Below are 22,241 nucleotides of genomic sequence, written 5' to 3'. Positions count from 1 at the left end.
AAACCACCATGAGCAGTTATTCGGCCTGAGCTAACAAACTCAGTTTACTTCAGTTTACTATTACAGCTAGTTTTCTACTTTTTTTTTTTTCCAGTTTTCAGTTTTTAATATCAAAAATAAGACATTTTAGACTGTCTCGCTGGAGGTTTAAATGTCTTTCTCTGCTCTCATCATTACAGTTCTCTTTAAATAAAATTTTTATTTGCAGAATGCGTCTCAGATCCCTCTGGGGGTTGCATCAGGAAGGGAATCCGATGTAAAAATCTGCCAAATCAAATATACGGAATTACCCGCTGTGGCGACCGCTCGTGAATAAGAGAGCAGCCGAAAGTTTTTTTTTTCTTCTTTTCTTTTTTAGTTGAAGAATCTCCCATGTGGACCAGCTGGGTCTAATTCCCAGCTGTGGCCCCTTTCGTACTGTGATCACTGTTTGTGTGGAGAGCTCGCCCTGTCTGTCTGCGCTGTAAGGAGAGCCCTGTGCTAAACTCACATTAACAGTGTGGATCAGTTTCAGTTTCACACACACACACACACACACACACACACACACACACACACACACACACACACACACACACACACACACACACAGAGTATATGCTATATTTGATGATTTTTTTTTTCGAGAAATGCAAACCATTTTAAATTCAATTCAATTCAATTCAATTTTATTTATATAGCGCCAAATCACAACAAAAGTCGCCTCAAGGCGCTTCATAACCTACTTACCTTTTGACGCAGTTCAGTTTTTGTATGATTTGCAGATTAACATCATCCTGTCCGGCTTCCAGCAAAAAACCACATTCATCCTTCGGGCCAACAAGGTTCTAGTTAACAGCACTTTTTTTTAGAAATGGCAATAAACAGATGCTTCATCTATTAAACTATATGTTTTGTATAAACATCATCCCACAACTATGAAAGCATTGTTGAGCAACATGCTAACTCTAGAAGTATTGACACTGACTGCCTGACTTTGAGGGGCTGTACAAGCCAAAATTCATTCTTTCACTCTCACACACATACATTCTTCTGTCACATACATATATTTACACTCTCACATAGTTTTATTTTAATTTTTATATTTAGATATTTTTATTCTCATGTACACATATTTAACACACACATTGCAATATTGTGCTCTCTTATACATGTATTTCAATGTACATATGTACAAATTTCCTTAAAATGCAACACTTGCACCTGCAATTTTTTTTTACGTGCGCTCATAATAGTGTCACAAAAATAACACCTTAAACGACTGCCCCACTCCAGTCGAACTCCGTGTAGCTACTTGGCTTGTTGAAGCTACCTGGATGTTAGCTGGTCTAAAAAGTTCCCTCATCTCACTTTCCACTGTGCTGTGGGTAACACTGGGTGCAGTTGAGCCCGTCCCATCTCGATCAAGTGACGAGGACAATGATGTGACCTTTTCAGGAGATGATAAAATATTTCTTAACACCCCGATAGCTTGCTGAAGAACTCAAGTTTCTTCTCCCCCCTCCATGCTGTCAGACACTTGAAAGTGACCCGTGCGTGCTTCTCAGCCAATCACAGCGGTACAGACACCCAGCCTTACGTTTCCACTATACTCTTTCATTCACATACATTCTCTTCTTACATACATATATTATTTGTGAGATTAAATGCATATTGAATGCATTTAAATGGGAGCAAAATGTAGGAATGCATAAATGAAAATGCCTGCATGTTAGAGTGAAAATTTGTACATATGTACATTGAAATACATGTATAAGAGAGCACAATATTGCAATGTGTGTGTTAAATATGTGTACATGAGAAGAACAATATCTAAATATAAAAATTAAAATAAAACTATGTGAGAGTGAAAGTGTATGTATGTGAACGAAGAATATATGTGTGTGAGAGTGAAAGAATGAATTTTGGCTTGTACGGCCCCTCATACCCTGACTGCTTTCAGTCAGACTATGATACAGAGATAAATTCCCAGCCCTGTTCCCCTGCGGTGAACATGTTTCAACGTCCTAACAAGATTTCTTACTCTTACAGTGTTTTCACACTTGTGGTGTTTAATCCCTTTCATTCAAACTCTAATTCATTAACAGACCAAAACAGCTGCATCAAGACCTCTGAACCTGAAAGTCACTGGATGTACAATGAACAAGGCAAAAGACATTACTGGCAAATATGGAGACAACAACAAGCTCAAATAAAACATGAATGCTTGGCTGCAATGCAGGTAACTAGTAGCGTGGAGTTATGAGAACTATGGTGAACTCCATAATAAAAGATCACTTTCTGACTATTTGTGGTAGCATTAACTAAATTTGGCTGTTATAGCTGATAATCAATGATCCGGTGTTCTGCTAATAACTGAACACCACTCTACATTCACTCAAACCAGATGCAATATACAAGCTTAACTCTTGACTGAGCAGCAGCAACTTGAAATTTGCTTGTTTCTGCAATAACTACAAAAGTACTGATTGAAAGCATAAGTATTGAGCTTGCACTGGCCCTTCATAGCATCAGTGCCTCGTGAGTTGGACTCTTCCAGTTGATAATGGATGACTGGACGGCTGCTCAGTGATCAATAATGAACGAACTGAGAACTCCTAATCATCCAACACGAGCACCAAGGGTCGAGAGCTAGTTGTAAAGTCAGCCAGTACAGAGAGCATTATCCTGCTGCGTCGCTACAGGAGGTCTAGGTCATTATTAGCTGTCTGCCTCTGTTTCCTCCTAATGCAGTCTGAATCCCCCGGACAGCCATCCACACACACACACACACACACACACATCCACAGTGTGTGTGAGTGTGTGTGCGTGTGTTTGTGTGTGTGTTTGTGTATGTGGCAATGGGGACAAACACAGTAACTCAATCACCCAGTCAGAGATGTGATCTGTCTTCGCTTGTGCCTCAGAAAGGGGTTAGAGTAAAGAGGGGTGTTGAAAGAATCTGTGTGTGTGTGTGTGTGTGTGTGTGTGTGTGTGTGTGTGTGTGTGTGTGTGTGTGTGTGTGTGTGTGTGTGTGTGTGTGTGTGTGTGTGTGTGTGAGAAAAAGATAATAAGGTCACCTACAGATGAACAAAGACGTTAGGGAAACTAATAAGGCAGGAGAGGCTGAAATAAAGAAGAGTTGATGCACAAATGTCAGAAGAGACCCCCAACAGACTTTAAATAGTTCATTAAACTTCCATCCATCTTAATCAGGTTCAGAGTTTTTAGACTTTGAGTGAAATTGATATCCACCTATGTGTTAATGTTTTAATGTGCTTTTCTTCAAGATAATTTAGTCTCTCATTTTGTGCATGTTGTCATTTTATGTGTCTTCGTTTTCATTATGCATCTCATAAAAGACCTCCAGGGTTTGTGTGTGTGCTTTCTACGTCCACCCATGTCATTTTGCATTTCTTTGTGGTCGTTTTTCATGTCTTCGTAACTCCCTCTCGTTTGAATCTTTTCGTTTTGGATGGAGCTAATGTCGACACTCCCCGACTTGCTCTCCCTGCTCCTCGGCTCTCTGTTTCTGTTAAACTTTTGTGACACAAAGCGGATTTGTGAAATCCACTAGACTTTCATTGCAGCTTAGTGATGTGTGCACGCACACGCACATGGCTGGAGGTGTAAAGTCATTAAATTAGCATGTTTGATAAGCTATGCAGTGTCAGGACTGTAAATCACATGCATTAGCACATGTGAAAAAAAATCTCTAACGAATTTGAAAGGATCTGTGCAGGCACTCGTTTGATTTTAGAGAACGTCTGTGTTTTGTATGTGAGTGAATCTGTGGCTTTCAGTGGATTAGCCTAGTTTAGGGCTGATGTTTTCATCACCCAGGCTCCTAAACTAAAAGAACCACTTATGACATCACCATGCATCTCACAGTGCTTCTCCTCAGAGCTGTTTATCCAACTCTATATTTATCATCTCGCCACACTTCCAGAAACGCATTCCGGCTCTTGTGCAGTCTGTTACATACATGCCATAAAGAGCACATGAGCACCTGGAAGCTTTCATGAAGGAGGGTGAACCAGACCAAATCCCATGTGTAAATATGTAGCATATTGGAAAACAAATTGCCTCTGAAGGGATATTTTTCCTGATCTAATCTAAAATGTTCATGCTGAGATAGCACTATCAAAGTCAGGGCTTCCTCTTCTTTAAACTTCTTCAAAGGGAAACTAGAGTGAAGTAGGCTCATGGCAATGCCTGAGTTACTTTTTTTCCCCTTCTCCGTAAGAGAGGTTAGATCAGAGCATGCTTAATGGTTGAGCTGTACACTGGAATATTCAAAATTACCCCCAAATAATTTAATGTATCCATTCAAATATTCATTCAGAGAGGTCCAACATATATAATTCAATGAGACAGACCCGATTTAGTCACGATATATATGTAATTAACAGTTCTAGGCAACATATTTTGCATACATCTGGTGTCAGTGAGCAGTAGGAGTCGAAGCATGTCTGCTTCTTATTGCTCTCAAATGATAAAGAGAAGCAAATACAGCTACTTAACCAAGAGTTTTATTCATTTCCTTAAAAAGATTTCTTTTTTTGTGTTTTTTATTTTTTACCAACAGTCTGGCAGCACATTGAGTGCATCAGAGCTTTCTTGGAACCATAGTTCTGATAAACCCCTGATGTTGACAACACATTTTCCCGACAGATGGAAAGCTTTGAAAACAGTTAGGCTACAGTCAAACCAGCTTGTGTCAAAGTGGATTAAAGTCCTACAAGGTGAAGTCTCCTTTTTGTGTTTCATATTGCGAACTCATTAGTCTTCAGAGCTAGAAACAGCGACAGAAAGGTTTTCTCTGTTGTCATCAAAGCCTGCTGCAGTGACCTCATTATCCCACTCAAGTTTCAAAGCTCTTCTGTAATGGGTTCATCGCAAGAACTATCTCGACCTATCATAAAAATCTGAATCAAAATGATGTCCTCATGTGTAGCGAACAGGAATATCTGAATCGCAGCTAAGGGAGAAAAAATTGCATCATTATTACATTTCAGTTTAATTCCCTGTAAATATGCTGGAATAGGTTGATACAGTTATTCCTTAAACAAGCTGAATAACTGTGAAACACTTAAAATGACCCACATGAATTTTTCCTGAGATTGCAGCTGCAATTTTCACCACAGACGCTTGCTTCAGCTGTACTACTGACACTTCAGTTTAGCCCTGAGTTGGAGTCATTTATGTTAGCAGTGCACAAGTCCATTTATCTGGTAGTAGGGTGACAGCATATCAGGTTGTATTAATCAGAATCAGAATCAGAATACTTTATTCATCCCGAGGGAAATTAGGGTTACAGCAGGCAGCACGCTAATGGCGCATGCGCACTTACAAAGGAACCTTCTGACCAACTTTACACAAACATCACATTGGGCAGACATGTCAGAAAGGTAGGCTGATAGGAAAAAACAACGAAAATACACTACATGAGGTAAGAGGAGGAGAAAAAAAACTCCACTCAGACTGAGCTCCTAGTGGGAATAGTCAATCCGTTTATTGTTGCAGATAGAGAATAGACAGATAAACCCAGATTTATAAAATAAAAGGTCACCACTGATGCACAGGTTGACAAAGCGCTTCTTTTTCCTTGTTTCTTTCACACCCCAGCCCGATCAATGGACAGTCAGATGCCCGACTGTCCATTGGAATGGTTCTCAGCAAGGTTCTTTGTTATAAGGAAGTTCTTTCTTCCCACCGTTACCTAGTGCCTGTTCTCATTAATACTGTAGCATCTTTACCTGACACTATAAAGCACCTTGGGGTGGCTGTCGTTGTGATTTGGTGCTATATAAATAAAACTGAAGAAAATTTAAAGGATGTTTGTTATGAAGCACAGGAAAAGCCAGCCAAAGACACAGACCGACAATGTGCACCAAAACAGCAAAGGTGATGGCAAGCTACACTGTAGCCACAGCCACCCTGGGGCGCACTGACAGAGGCGAGGCTGCCAGACACTGGCACACAACGACCAAGACTGTCCAAGCAGGGGCTCGAACCGGCAACCTTCCGATTACAAGGCGAACTCCCAACTCTCGCCTAATAAGACATGTAACACAACAGGGTTTTTTCTTTTACAACATCTGGCTCAGGATGTATTTATTACTGATTACAATGGATGATTGCAGCCGACTGGTTATATCACAATCTACCCCTGACATGTATGAAACTGAGACCAAATTATGAAGAACAATTATTGTCTTATAACATCTGAACTGAGTGTGTGAAAGAAATGTTTAATAGAGATGACACTTATTTAACTTTTGAGGATATTTTTTGTGAGATTGCTAATGAGGCCTCCCCAAAGGATTGCAGTGTTTTGAAAATGAAGACAGAGAAAAATGATCCAGGCCACATCTGCGATAGAAAGGCAGATGCTTTTTTTTAATATGCAGACTTAACATCTCCCAGCGGGCTCAGTGCAGACACATCATAAAGGGCTGAATGTAACTGAACATGAAAAATAGTATTTCCTTTACAATAATATTTGCTTGACTTTATACTTGAGACATCTTTAAATAGCAATTCCCATCATTCCTATCACACATACTTCTGGTAGTTTTCACACCCAAACACAGCTTCACACAGAGACGCTTCCACCATATGTCATGTCTGTACAGTGTACAGTATGATGCTGGTGTAATGCTGTGAATGGGATGTGTCATATTTCACCAGCTTTCATTAACAGGAAGTTCAAAATGCATTAAATAAGCAGATGCATGCACAAACGAAGAGCTCGATTTGCATGCTGCGAGCCCTTAACTTATACAATCATTATTAGTCCTTAGCGGGCCATTGTTACATCTATAGTGACACTTGATGCAGAGATACAGTCAGCCAAAGCACGCATAAACTTTCTCTCATACAGAATAATGATCTGAATTTGACATCACCATAAAGGTTTATCGGAAATATAATCAATTGTGTATGAATTTCATTATCTTTGTCATTGCTAATGTAATCACACGATAGCCCGAGAGGACTGTAGCACAATCCTTTATCATCATAATCATCATCGTAATTGTTATTGATGTGAGTGGATGGATATTTAAAGCACAGCGCAGCACTCGTCTTCTGGAAGATCATTTGGTGGGAGGATACGTTGTGAAAACTGTAATATTCTAATTACAGTACTGAACAGACTCTGCTGGTGTCTTATAAAAAGATTAAACATGACATGGCTATAAGTGGATTTTATGTGTGAAATAAACCTATTTCAGTAGGTTTGAACTGGACAGGTTGATTATTTAAAACTTTGGAGATCCTAAAAGAAAAAAGTTGTAAAAGAAACTTGCTGTAGAGAGACTTGTTTTATTGGAATTTTAAAAAATTTAAGGACACTGAGCACAAGCTGGACACGTGTGCCTTAAGTCAAGTGACAATTATCATCAAAGCTCATTTATGACAATTACAGGTCATCAGAGGTAACCCTCTGAGGTAACTTAGAGGTAACTCTGCAGCTTTCTGACAAAAGTCTGAGACTAACTATCAGCGTCCTCATTTGCCAGTGAACTTTCTAGCTCACCAAAGCCAGAGTGACTGATTTTGCTGTCCCCCATACCCAAGAGTTGACCAAGCTTGCCATTGAGCTGGATGATTTCAACAAATTACTTCCAAGAGTTTGGAATCTCGTAGCTGAGTTAGCTGACCTCCAAGTATTTAGAGTCTGCCTTCCCAACCAACATCTGACCTGTTCCAGAATGCTACGACCCATCAGATGTTCAACTGCGCTGATTTTCAGCCTCCTGTGTTCCCTGTATCCTGTCCTGAATCATATTTTCACTTCACTAACCTCACAGTTGCAGACCCTGCTTGCAGTACACCTCGAAGTCTTCACTGGTGGCTTCTGTGCTTTTGCAGTAGTCTCCTGAGCTGCTAACCAGGCCACTGTGCTTGATTATATCAAAAGTTCTATAAGTGATCTCCATATAAGTACAGGGTGGGCCATTTGTATGGATACACCGTAATAAAATGGGAATGGTTGGTGATATTAAAGTCCTGTTTGTGGCACATTAGTATATGTGAGGGGGCAAACTCCTCAAGATGGGTGGTGACCATGGTGGCCATTTAGAAGTCGGCCATCTTAGATACAACTTTTGTTTTTTCAATAGGAAGAGGGCTATGTGACACATCAAACTTATTGGTAATGTCACAAGAAAAACAATGGTGTTCTTGGTTTCAACATAACTTTATTCTTTTATGAGTTATTTACAAGTTTCTCTTTGTTAACAGCCATTGACATGTCGAAGAGGTTAACACGTGAGGAGCGGATCGAAATTGTGTTGATATCTGGTGAACGCAGTAACCGGGTCATTGCAGCAGATTTTATGGGGTGGCTGTAGCTCAGGTGGCAGAGCGTGTGCGAATGTTAGATACTTAGCACTTAAGCTTAGAAGTGCTTGTGTGAATGGATGTGATTGGGTGAATGAATTAGTTGTATAAAGCGCTTTGAGTGTTCAGACAGAGTAGAAAACCGCTATATAAGAACCAGTCCATTTACCATTTCAATGCAAGACACCCTACGAGACCTCCCATGTTACAGTTAGCAAACTGCTTGCTAAGTTTCGTGAAACTGGTTCAGTGTTGGATTTGCCAAAATGTGGACGCAAGAAAACTGTCACTAATAGAGAAACACCAGTGGCTGTCCTAGCTTCATTCAGCAAGAGCCCACAGCGTAACACTCGCCGCATGTCACTGGAGAGTGGCATTAGTCGAACATCCCTTTGGCAGATATTAGCTACTCACAAATGGCACCCTTACAAACTCCAGCTACTGCAGCATCTCAACCAGGATGACCCAGATCGGCGCGCAGAATGGGCAAAACAAAAATTGGAACAGGACCCTCAGTTCACGCAGAAGATTTTGTTCAGTGACGAGGCAAACTTTTATGTGAATGGTGAAGTTAACAAGCAAAACCACCGCTATTGGTCTGACACTAACCCACATTGGATGGATCCCTCCAAGACTGTTGGAACAACAAAAAGTGATGGTTTGGTGTGGTATATGGGGTACAACGATAGTGGGTCCATTCTTCATCAATGGAAACCTCAAGGCCACTGGATATTTGAAATTGCTACATGATGAAGTGTTTCCCCCTTTATGCACTGAAGCTGGCACGTTCCCTGAGTTTTTCCAGCAAGATGGTGGACCACCACATTATGGGTGCCAGGTCCGAGCATTCCTAGATGAACAGTTTCCTGGAAAGTGGATTGGTCGTTGTGGGCCAGTTGAATGGCCCCCAAGGTCTCCCGATATGACCCCCTTAGACTTTTATCTTTGGGGTCATCTGAAAGCAATTGTCTATGGTGTGAAGATATGAGATGTACAGCACCTGAAACTACAGATACTGGATGCCTGTGCTGGCATTTCTCCTGCGGTGTTGCTATCAGTGTGTGAAGAGTGGGAGAAGAGGGTTGCATTGACAATCCAACACAATGGGCAACACATTGAACACATTTTATAAGTGGTCAGGAACTTGTAAATAACTCATGAAAGAATAAAGTTATGTTGAAACCAAGCACACCATTGTTTTTCTTGTGACATTACCAATAAGTTTGATGTGTCACATGGCCCTCTTCCTATTGAAAAAACAAAAGTTGTATCCAAGATGGCCGACTTCTAAATGGCCACCATGGTCACCACCCATCTTGAGGAGTTTGCCCCCTCACATATACTAATGTGCCACAAACAGGACTTTAATATCACCAACCATTCCCATGTTATTATGGTGTATCCATATAAATGGCCCACCCTGTACATTCAACCCATTATTCTAAAATATTTTTGTTGTTGTAAACTAGTCGTAGTTATTTTCTACTCTACCTGAGCACTTAAAGTGCTTTAAACCACTTGCCTCTTTCACCAACTTTTTTGCCGCCACTGCCTAACCCGCAGCGGGTCCCGCTTGTTTTGCCGTCCTACAGGTCGGCCGCCAGAACTGTGTTTGCTGCCACTGGACCGGGGGATTGAACTGTTGAACTGTGTTTTTCTTTTGTTGCTTTGTGGTGGCTGTTTAGCGGAGTGGTTTTGGCAATATGAATATACATGTTTGTGCATGCTTCCATGTGTTAGAGCCCTGACTTCAGTTCAGGACTTGATGCTTGGGGTGAGGAGGAAGAGGATGAGCTAGAAATGAGGGAGAAGAGAGTGTAGTTTTGAAGAGGAGGAGGAGAAAGACATAATGAGAAACAGAGGATGAAAATATACAAGTAGAAATGTTCAGTAGTTATATAATGTTAGAAGGAGCCATCTGTGATCTTATAACATAGCTTATAAGATGTACTATGCATGTGTCCAGTCTTTAGCCACATACATAAACCCAATTGGGCAGAATGGCAATGGCCATCTCAGATACCTTATTCAAAAGGGGGCGACATGTGGCTTCCACAAACCTATACTTGCTCTTATGTATTTTTAATGGATTAAAAGTTTATGAAATACCAGTTTGTTGGAAGATGTAGTTACTCATAAACCAATCTATATTTATGAGTACAAAGTTCTCTTTAAAAAAAAATCAAATAACAGCAAAAAACAACTGACTGTACCTTTTTAAGAGAAACTATGCAGCAGTCATGAAGCCAAAATGTGAACACACACAGAAACACAGACGATCCCCTTACATTTGTCTTCTGACTCACCAGTCAGCACTCTCACAAATCAGCAACTGTGCATCTAGGTTTTCTTGTGCAAAACTGAAGACTGCTGTTGTCAGGAGGTTTCTTTCATTCGGTGTCTGCAGTTGAACCACAGTGTGCTGCAGCTAACTACAGAGATGGTGCCCAACAAAATAATTACAGGCTCAAAAAGCAAAGGTTTTCATTCCCATAAAAGTCACAAGACGTGAGAAGACATTTCTGTTAAACAGCTTTGTTTCTGGCATAGCAATTAGCAGCATTTCTCATCATTAGGGCAAAATAAGTCTTGTATAACTGCATAATTGTGAGAGCCATTCCCCACATGCGTTGCTGCTGACTGTCACTGTGGGAGACAAGAGGTTGAATCCTATAAGCTGAGTGTGGTGTTGGGACTTAGAGAGTGATTGTATTTGACATCCTGCTAACAATTCCCCTGGTGGTGAAAGCATTTAAAGGTACAAATAGCAAGATGTTTCACTTTAAGCTGGGGGCATATAACACAATAATAGCATCAGCTGTCAGCCGTGAAGACACTGTGGGGGAAAGCAAGCTTTCAGCTTGGTGGAAGAGCTCTTGAATCAATGGAGGCTAAGGCACGAGGATGAGAAAACAGAAAAGAACAGAGGCGCTATGGGATGAGGAAGGACTGGGTGAAAAGAAGGTGCCTTTCAGTTTAATTAGTGTTGCCAAATTAATTAGCAGCAGGATGTGAATTAATTAGTGTTCCACTGGCAGTTTAAAGGCAGTGCCATAAGGAGCCACTGTAGAGGTCCCACAAGACTTCACAGTTTGTTGCAACCCAAACATTATCCTATTAATTAGCAATTAAATGCTTCTAGCACCCTTCTATCCCTCAATTTCTGTCTGTGTTTTCTCTGTAATTTTTGCCTGCGCTTTGTCTTTATTGCACCTAAGAAAAAGAAATTTGATATAGATATTGATAGAGACATTTTGTAATTGAACTGTGTTGCCCATTTGTGCTATTAACGGATCCTGTTTTATGTGTCTACTTTGTGCATCCACCCAAATTATCCCCCTAAGGACATTCTAAGGAGCAACAAGGCTACAAAGGTTTTTTCTAAGTATTTCTGTCTCGAGACTAAACCCGGAATGAAAAAGACGAAGAAACAGAATATTGCTTGACATCCTCATTGATTTTTAAAAGCTATCTCATTCCCCGTGCTCTCGCTCTGGTACTTTCTGCTGACTGCTTTACAGCCAACATAACCAGGTTGATATAGATGAATGGGTCAGTGCACAATGAATTGGCCGGTTCAGAAAATGGTTACTGCTTTGCTTTTCTGAAAAAAAAAAAGATTAAGAACCCCAGTGTCGAATGCACTGATGCTGAGGACTCAATTCAGTCATATCATTTTATGTGATTCATTGAACTGAAGGAGGATCATGGGGCTCTCCACACTGATAGGCATGTCTCATAGAAGTAGTAGAGTGGGAGTTTTGTAGGCTTTGTATCACCTATCAATTTCTTCTTCTGTCTCTTGTTTATGACATAAACCATACCATAGCATTCAATATTTAAAAGATTGCCTACATAAAAATATTTTAATACGAATATTTAAAATGGATTAAAAAAAAAGTCATGTCCCTCCCTCTATAATCTCTCAGCCAGGTGAATTCCAATCAAATGCACTTGATTGAGTGATCGGCAACAATCTGTAGCCTCTACAGGCCTCGGTTAGCATGTTAAATGTTAACGTTCATGACAGCACAATTAGAAAAAGACTGAACATTGTGGCTTATTTGGAACGGTTGGATGGAGAAAGACCTTCCCTCTGTGGCTTACATGACAATATGGCTTTATCAATGGCTTAATCCCGAAAGTCGACACAATCAAGTGCTCTCATCGTCACAAATGAGCAAAAATTATCCTCACAAAGTAAGAGAGAAAAACCACCACAACCCGCTCCTGTGGACAAGATCTGCTTTCTGGTTTTGACTGTTTTGGGGAATAGACAGATCATTGCCATCTTTGCCATTATGTAATTCTTTTTTCCTATTCAAGATTATTGTCTCTGGCTAAATACCAACATGACTGTAGCAATGCTAACATGTGACGTTAATATTTAAGACGTGTTTGTGTTATTTAAGAAAGTACAGACGATCCTGATGGGAATGCCGTTAGTTTTGCCAGGTGGCTCTGCAGAGCAAACCGCAGCTGAAATATCTTCCATGTTTGGGTCAGTGAGCTGAATCTGTCATCTCTCTTCCTGACTCAACCTGAGGAAGCAGTGCACCCTCTGCCCTCCAGGCCAAGACGTGATTGGTGGCCTTCAGGTAACCACGGAAACCAAGACAATAGAAAAAAGAAAGACTTCAACACAGTCTTTTGTTTTTTGTAACATGTACTGATTACAAATAAAATGATACGTGAAACCTTTGACTTGAATGTTTCCCTTTATGTTATTTCCGTATAAATAGCTTCCAAAAAATATTTAAGCAAAAAGATAGAGATGGAAAAAGTATATTTATAGGAGCCACCTGTTCCAAACACTCTTCAAAGCATTATTGTTATTAAAAAAAGAGGAAAGCAAAGCAACAGCTCCCCAACATGCAGCTCACCTGAGCCTCAGGCTACATGCCGTCTTGTTGTAGACAGCTCCAAGATGAGAGGGAAATGCTGGGAGTGAGCTAACTAAGCAGGATGTTAGGGATGCATTTCTGCCTCAAGGCATAAAGGCATTGTTGCTTTCAAGTCTGGCAACTCACTGATGATTTGGGAGTCAAAAACAGTCAAAAGCAGGTGGCTTTTGTTAATTTTTCTCATTTGCGATACATTTGTAAAATGTCAGCAGGCTTTCTCTCATACGTTCGTCTAGCTTGTCACCAAAGCAGCTGGTTTCGGTTGCTCTGTCAAATGGAAAGATAACATCCTTTATTTCGACACATACGCACCATGCGCTCAACGGCAGCACATTTACATCAGTCAGACAGCGCACACAGTCATATAAGATACACACACACTTAAGCCAAGCCTACTCATATTAGTAACTATGCATACACAAAGTCAGACTCAGGGAGCATCTCGCCACACATTTTTTCTCTCTCTCCTTCTCTTTATTTATGAACAAGTGACGTATTCTCTCCACCTGTCTAAGCAACGCACACAGCATACATCCCTAGTTATACACAAACATCTATGGGTACACTGAGGTTCATTACATGGAATATAAATGGAGCTGGCTCCAGAGAAAAGAGGTTAAAAATATTTAACCAACTCAAAAAACTACAGGCAGATGTTGTCCTATTACAAGAGACCCACAGACCTCTTAGAGGTTCGAATGAACTTAAAACACCCGAGTTTCCTAATGTGTTCTCAGCTTGTTATAATTCTAGACAAAGGGGAGCAGCAATTTTAATACATAAAAATATTAATTTCACAGTACTCGATACAGTTATAGATCCAGAGGGCAGATTCTTAATCATTAAACTATCTATACGTGATAAAAAGCTATGTATTGCAAGTGTATATGGTCCAAATGTTGATGATCCCTCATTCTTTCACGGTTTTTTCAGTGCACTCTCTGAACACTTAGATGGCACACTTGTTCTTGGAGGTGACCTCAACCTTGGACTAAATGAAGACATGGATAGGCTCAATACAGCGGGAACTCAGCGTAATTGGCAGTCCACAAATATAATCAAACAGTATATGAGCGACTTTGGTCTTTGCGATGCATGGCGCTCCCTTCACCCCACCAGTAAGGAATATACTTTTTTCTCACATGTCCATCACTCCTACTCTCGTCTGGATTATTTTTTGGTCAGCAGCTCACTGCTGAACGACATTTCAGACACTGAGATTCACCCTATAGCTGTCAGCGATCATGGTCCTGTATCTTTAACACTAATGCACAAGAATAATACTACGCCAAGAAAAAACTGGAGATTTAATATATCACTACTTAAAGATGAAGACTTTATTAAATATTTTAAAAAAGAGTGGACTTCATATTTGAACTATAATGACACTCCCGAAACATCAGCTTCTGTTCTATGGGAAGCAGGGAAAGCTGTGATGAGAGGTAAAATAATTTCTTTCTCATCACATAAAAAGAAAAAAGAAAACAAAAATATTCAGGAATTAGAAAAAAACATCAAATCACTAGAAGAAGCCTACGCGTCCCACCAAGATCAGGAAACATTGAACAAAATACGCAAAACAAAACTAGAATTAAATGAGATAATTGATAAAAAAAACAAAATTCTTAGTACAAAGACTACGCCTACAAAATTATGAACATGGTAATAAATCCGGTCAATTTCTAGCAAACCAGCTAAAAATAAATAAAAAAAAAACAACTATATTTGCTGTTCAAGATTCATCTGGGAACACAATATATGATCCGATACAAATAAACAACATTTTCAGGGATTTCTATAAAACGTTGTATTCACCACAAATAAACCCATCTAAAAAAGAAATTGATCAGTTTTTGGACAACATAACTCTTCCAAAATTATTGGACACTCAAGCAATGGCACTGGATTCACCACTGACACCAGGTGAACTCCAGGAAGCCCTGATAAGTATGCACAATAATAAGGCTCCAGGTCCAGATGGCTTTCCTGCAGAATTCTACAAAGAATTCTGGTCGATTCTAGCACCAGTTTTCTACAGAACGTTGTTGGAAATTAAAGAAAAGGGCAGACTTCCATCAAATATGAATTCTGCAAACATTAATCTCCTGCTAAAACCAGGCAAAGACCCTGTATATCCCTCAAGCTATCGTCCAATATCCCTTATAAATGTAGACCTTAAAATAATCTGCAAAGCTCTCTCAAAGAGACTGGAGAAAATAACCCCCCTCTTAATTCATCCTGACCAAACTGGTTTCATAAAAGGTAGGCACTCATCAACAAATACACGTAGATTACTTAATTTGATAGACTACTCATACAGTAAAAACCTAGAAACTACAATATTCTCTTTAGACGCAGAAAAAGCATTTGACAGAGTTAACTGGAAATTTCTATTTGCAACTTTACACAAATTTGGTTTTGGATCCTCTTTCATAAACTGGTTAAAAATATTATATAATTCCCCAACAGCTTGTGTTAGAACAAATGACCAGACATCCTCCAGCTTCTGTCTCTTGAGGGGCACCAGGCAGGGATGCCCACTCTCCCCTTCACTATTTGCAATTTTTATTGAACCACTAGCAGCAGCAATTAGACAGAATTCAGTAATTAAGGGCATAAAATGCAAGAACGTGGAACATAAAATCAGCCTTTATGCGGATGATGTGTTACTCTTTCTCCAAAATTCAGAAACCAATATCTCTGGGGTGATTGAATTGATAAACTCTTTTGCAAGAATATCAGATTACTCAATTAACTGGTCAAAATCTACAGTCCTACCGATTAATTGCTCCTTCCATAATTCCTCTTCTACACCACTGCAATCGGGAAATATAAAATATTTAGGTATTAATGTTTCTCCCAAGCTTGCAGATCTAACTAAATTAAACCATATCCCACTTTTAAAGAAGGTAGAAGATGATCTGGCTAGATGGAAATCTCTACCCATATCACTCATGGGAAGGGTTGCCGCTATAAAAATGATGGTCTTACCAAAAATAAATTATTTATTCTCAATGATCCCAACTAAACCGCCACAAGATTGGTTCAGATCTCTAGATTCATGTATGTCCAAATTCCTTTGGAAAAATAAACCCCCACGTATAAGCTTAAAAACACTACAAAAGACCAAGGATAAAGGAGGACTAGAACTGCCTAACTTTCAGCACTACTTCTTAGCCAACAGGCTTCAGTTTATCTCAGGATGGCTAAAACACACCCTCTTAGATGAACCTTGGCTAGATGTAGAACAAGCACTCTGCAATAATCTAGAGATCTCAGACCTACCATTTATCAGCTCAAACATCCAACGACATGAATGCTTTAAAAGCATCAACATCAGCTCTTCTCTGACAGCATGGTGGGAGTTTCTAAAATTGACGGCGTCTTCATTAATCCCATGCAAACGTACACCTATCTGGAACAACCCTGACATATTACAAAACAATAATATGATAAACTTTTCAGATTGGAGTGATAAAGGAATCAAATATTTAGAACATATACTAGAAGGAACAGAATTTATTTCATTTGACGGACTAGTTACACAATATGGGATCAACAAGAAAAGATTTTTAGAATATCAACAAATTAAATCCATAGTAAAAAAGAAATTTAAACCGGGTCAAGTTGAACTACAAACACCACCAAGTGTGGTTCAATTTCTTACTCTTAAACCCCCCAAATTACTATCCAAAATATACAGAATGCTTTCTAAAACAGATGAATCAATATCACTTCCTATTGCAAAATGGGAAGCGGATTTATCAGTTAACTTAGACCTAAACTTCTGGTCTCAGATTTGCTTAAAAACCTTTCATCTAATTAGAAATCCCAGTCTTCAATTAATTCAATACAAAATATTACATAGAGTGCACTATACAGGTCATCGGATGTTCAAGATGGGCTTTACGTCTACCAACAACTGCTCACACTGCCAAACCAATTCACCGGACAATTATATCCACGCTCTTTGGTTCTGTCCACCAGTTCAGAAGTTTTGGCGCGAGATATGTGAAGACTTATCGAAGTGTCTGAAATGTAACATTCCAACTTCCCCCTTAGTGTGTTTGTTGGGCAGCTTAGATAATGTCACTTCAGAAAAGAATATCGCCCATATGGTTTTCACTGCCCTATGCATAGCCAAGAAAACAGTCCTCATGAACTGGAAAAATAAAAATAATCTTAATTCTAACCAATATAGAAATTATCTATTAGATTACATTAGTCTTGATACAGCCTCTGCCACCACATCAGATCAATTGCTCTGGGCTCCTTTGATCAGCTCCATCACCTAGTGGGGGTGGGGGGTCATAGTTTGGTCCCGCCTTCACTGTTGTGATTGGTGTGGGGGTAGGGACAGGCTTAGGGCGTCGGGGGGTTCCCCGGAGGCATCTTCCTTGGGGGGCTCAACCCGGGGTAGCGGTCATGTCCGGTTAGGGGCTCTGTTGGCTCTCAGGTGACTGTTTCCTCGCGGCTGCGTGCAGCGGGGCTAGGGGAGGGTCTGTGCTGACGGACGTGGGTTACTGACCTGGTAGCCTGGCTGCCCCTGGGTGGGTCCGGGATGGGCGTGAGGTTCTGGGGGCGCTCCGTCTCTGGGCTGGGACCCGGACCGGGCCTCGGGGGCTTGGGTCCTGGTTGGTGTGTTGCCGGGGTTGTGGGCGGGTGGGTGCATGGGGGCCCAGCCCTGGAGCAGGGTGCCGCCGGTGCGTCGAGCCGCCTGGGGGGCTCTTCAACTGGTGGGGGAGATTGTCACATCTTGCAGGAGCTTTCCTCTCCTCAGGAGCTGCCTCTGCAGGAGGGGGAGATACAGGAGAGGTGGAGGAAGATCTCAGCCTGGGTGTTTATTGTCTTATGTAGTCTGGAAGATGAGTGGATGGTGGGGTGGGTGCAGTTTTCTCTGTGGTGGGGTTGGGTGGACTGTCCCGGGCTCTGTGGGGCCGGGTGGCGCTGCTGCATTGGGCCCGGTCTGGATGGGCCTGGGCCCCCTTTCCCTGGCGGGTCGCGGAGTATGGGGGTGCCTACTGGGGTCAGCGGGGGAGCTGGCCCCAGGGAGGGGTCACTTGCCCCTCCCTTCCTTCCCTCCCCATCTCCAGCTGCCTCCCTCTTCCCGCTCCACCACAACCACCCACACATGCAGGGCCTTGGAGTAGGGGTATGTCACCAGGGTGCAGAGGAGGCTACCCCCCCCTCTGTCCCCTTCTGGCTGCCTCTGCCTCAATTTTATCCCACAACTTAGACATTCACATTACTCACACTCTCATTACACATACATATAGGATCTTGGGGGTGGGCACGATACACGGAGTCCAAAGTACCATCAGGGTGTACACCCCACCCCTGGCATCGTTGCCCACCTCTCAATTTTAAATACACGTAGACATTGAGGGCTAGCAGGAGGGACCATGCGCTTACCTGCTGCTCTCTGGCAGGTAGCTCCAAGCCCTCCTGGGTTTTAAATGCACCTTAGAACACACATGCATCAACATTACAATGAGCGGGTGGAGGGAGGTTCGGAGTCTTCTCTCACCCCCGTTCTCTGCGACCTGCTGGAGCAGGGGGGCTAGGACTAGGAGGAGGAGTTGACCGTCCGACTGCGGTCTGGAGTGTGGAGCCTTCCTGCTGCTGCGGAGTCGGGGCGGTCTGCCTCCCCCCACCGCAGGGAAAAGGGAAACACCACCTGGGTCTGGGTGCAGTTCCCCCCTCCAGGGGCGGGGGCACTTAGACCCGGTTTGTAGAGTACGCTTGGGGAGTGTGATCGTGTGTACAGCGTCTCTTTATGTCTGTCTCCACGTTGGTTGAGTGTGGAGTAAGTGCATATGAGAGCACGAGGGTGGGAATGGATGTTTGTATCTGTGTGTGCCTGTATGTCTGTGTCTATATGTCAGGTTGGGTGTCAGGCGCCACCTCTCTGGGGACATCTCAGGCCCTCCAGGGTTTGGAGGCCTATCTCCCCCTACCACCACTTTCCCTGCCAGTGGCGGACCCCCTCAGACATCGGTGCGTTGGTGGTTCTTTGTGTCCGGGGATGGGCGTCCAGGTACACACCGGCTCACTCCTTGGCGGCCGCTTATCGGGGCCTGGAGCCTGGGGCTCGCTCGGGCCACTTCGGAGGTGGGGTGCCCCCGGCCTCTCGGCCTGGGGCTCGGTCACTCAGGCGCAGCTGGCTGCCGGCGGAGCTCACGGGCGCGTCACTGCAACTCCCCCTGGCTTCTGCTCCGCGGCTGCTGAGTGAGCCCTCATCTGGGACTCTCCTCAGCTCTTTCCGGGACAGTGGCGCAGCTGCCCCTCTGTTGGTCTTCCTTGGTCTCTTGTGTTCTGGGGGCCTCTGGATGTCTGGAGTTTTGATCTCCTCCACACCTGCTTCACGCCCTGGAGGACGGGGCTGTGGCCCCCCCACACCCTCTAGCAGATTATTACATGAAGGAACCTTTTAAAAAAAACAAAAAACAAGCGCGTCCATGCTCACAGGTGTACACACTGGTGATCACACCCACAAACTACACCCTTTTTGGCTCCTACCTCAAAGCACACTGTGTTCTGTTGATCTTATGTGCTGCACAATAATGTTTAACATTTAGTATTTACTGTCATATTCCCATATATCATTGTGATGTTGTTTATTCTATTACTCTTGTTCTCTTCTGCTTGCTTTCTTTTTTCTTTCTCAGCAGGTGATCCAGGTGATTGATATATGCATTTCTTTTTTCTCTGCCCGTTCTGTTGGTTTTTGTCTTTTGCCCTTCTCCCCCGTCCCTCTTCTCAGCTGTTTCTCTTTCCCTCTTTCTTTCTCCCCTTCTTTCCCCCAGTCAAGTCTGTCCCGTATTCAGTAAGTGAAAATAAAATAAACAATAAAAGGTGAATCAAATGGACCATTACGGCAAGGCTGGGATGGTCAGTTTGGTAAAGTAAATCCGTTGGGCATCTTTCTTTGCCTTTAGACAACAATTCTGATGGCAAAAGAGCCAAACGGGACAGGCCAAAAAAAAAAAAAAAAAAAAAAAAAAAAATGGAAAGATACAGCAGAGTTAATGAGACTCCGTTGGCATTAATTGGTTCGTCAACAAAATCAGACATGCTGCTTTAAGACACAACACTATTACATAAAAGCCCTCCAGTGATAACACTGAGTACTTGCTACAGCTCTGCCTGGTTGTGTAGCATCAGGCTGTGGCTGACCATTGATTCCTCTGACTGCTGTGAAGTCATTCTCACACAACTGCCACCAGGCCATTGACTACTGCAGCCGCTGATCAATGTTAATGACACTGCATATGAATCATGACACAATTTTTGCACAACCACTATACAGTATATTGTATATTTAAATGTGTTGGTGTGCAAAGGTTTTGATCCACCCCTCGTTTCTTTAAGTTTTGCCAGGAACGTAGCAACCAGGTGATTTACTGAAAAATATGGGAACATTTTATTCTTCAACACAGTCTGAAATTTCTTGGGCTAGCTTTGCTAATTTCTTTAAAGTAGTCTTCAGGAATAGTTCTCCAGGCTTCTTGTAGGACATTCAAAGCTCGTCATTGGATGTTTCTGCCTTTTGTTCTGTTCTCTGTCAACATGATCCCACACTGCTTCAATAATGTTGACATCCGGGCTCTGGGGAGGCCAATCCATGACTGACAGTGTTCCATTGTGTGCTTTTCTATCCATGTATCCATTGGCAGTGCATTTGTGGTCATTTTCATACTGAAAAATGAAGCTGTTGCCAATCAGAAGCTTTCCAGATGGTATTGCATTGCGGATCAAAATCTGATGGTATTTTTCTGCATTCCTTATTCCTAATTCTATCAATTGTCACCCAGAAGTCACTCAGAAGTTGCCAGTGGAAACTACAAATCTTGATTTAAAGGTAAACATACTCACAGTAGCATCGAGTAGATCGCTATGAGCTACGGTAGACTGAAGCAAGGCTACTGGCTTTTTCACAAGGGTTGGAAAAAAACCCCATCAGTGGTTATATCGTCCCAGCCACAGTTGTTTGTCCTGAAAATACGTGACAAAGTTTTATAAAAAACAAACAACATATCTTCATGCAAGGGTAATATGGAGTAATATGGAAATATGGAATCCTCATTAGAAGATTTTGATGAGATGCAGAGAGGCCAGGCCACCAAATCTGTAAGATTGGAGGGGATGATAATAATACTGTACTGGAGTCAGCAATAAATCACACTCTGATAAGGTCAGCATCTGAATAATGTTCATAATAATGAGTTCCAGCCACGAGACAGAGCCCGTGGACATTTCCTTTGGAGACTAAAATTGTTGGAGTGGAGCTGTTACACAGCGCGTATGGGACATTTGTATATGTGTTGTAGGTGTTTGTATGTGTTGGATTTATATGTGAGCAACAGTGCGCTGCAAAAAGGTTTAGTGAGAAAGCTCATTTTGGCAAGGCATCTGCCTTTCCCAGCCCCCGTAGCCAGAAAACAATAGCTCCTCTGCTAAATATAGAACGTCTGCAATTTACCTCGCCCTTCTTTCTCTCTTCATCCCACCTCTCTCTAACACTCTCTTATCTCTCTAACATATAACACAATCCTTCCTCCTTGCAATCTCACATCCTTTTAGCTTTTCTGGAGGCATGGCTCCAGGGACGCTCGGTCTGAATCCAACACTTTGATCCTTTTGGATTGCTGTGAAATTTGTTTCGACTTCTGCGGTCACATGGGGATCAATCCAGATGACTGTGGTGATTCACTGACTTGTCTGCTCTCTTACATTCTACTGTAGTTCATAACTAAAACCCTCAAAAAGTACTAGTTATTAAAATAATCAAGAGTCATTTATAATAGTTAATTTATAATCATATGATTGAGGACATTTTATGAGGCCATGATAAACATTCACTGTCCTTGAATTCTCAATTACATTACATACAAATGCAACAGTTGGGGAACAGCCATAATATAAGGAGCTTGGAAAAAAAGTAATTGGACTTCTTTAAGTTTCTGAAAGACGTCTCACCTCTCATCCAAATCATGGAGACTCCCAGGT

General features: G+C 41.9%; 1 long non-coding RNA gene across 1 annotated transcript; it reads left to right on the top strand.

Annotated features, from left to right (window-relative positions):
* The first annotated feature begins 13,527 nt into the window (after window positions 1-13,527).
* Window positions 13,528-20,177, top strand: LOC145428585 (uncharacterized). The gene is made up of 2 exons (XR_013908879.1): window positions 13,528-19,269; window positions 19,393-20,177. It is a non-coding gene; the product is annotated as an uncharacterized LOC145428585 (long non-coding RNA).
* The last annotated feature ends 2,064 nt before the right edge of the window (window positions 20,178-22,241 follow it).

Source organism: Astatotilapia calliptera, chromosome 4 (assembly GCF_964374335.1).
Source record: "Astatotilapia calliptera chromosome 4, fAstCal68.1, whole genome shotgun sequence".
NCBI classification, from domain to species: domain Eukaryota; kingdom Metazoa; phylum Chordata; class Actinopteri; order Cichliformes; family Cichlidae; genus Astatotilapia; species Astatotilapia calliptera.
This window is presented reverse-complemented; position numbering and strand designations above follow the sequence as displayed.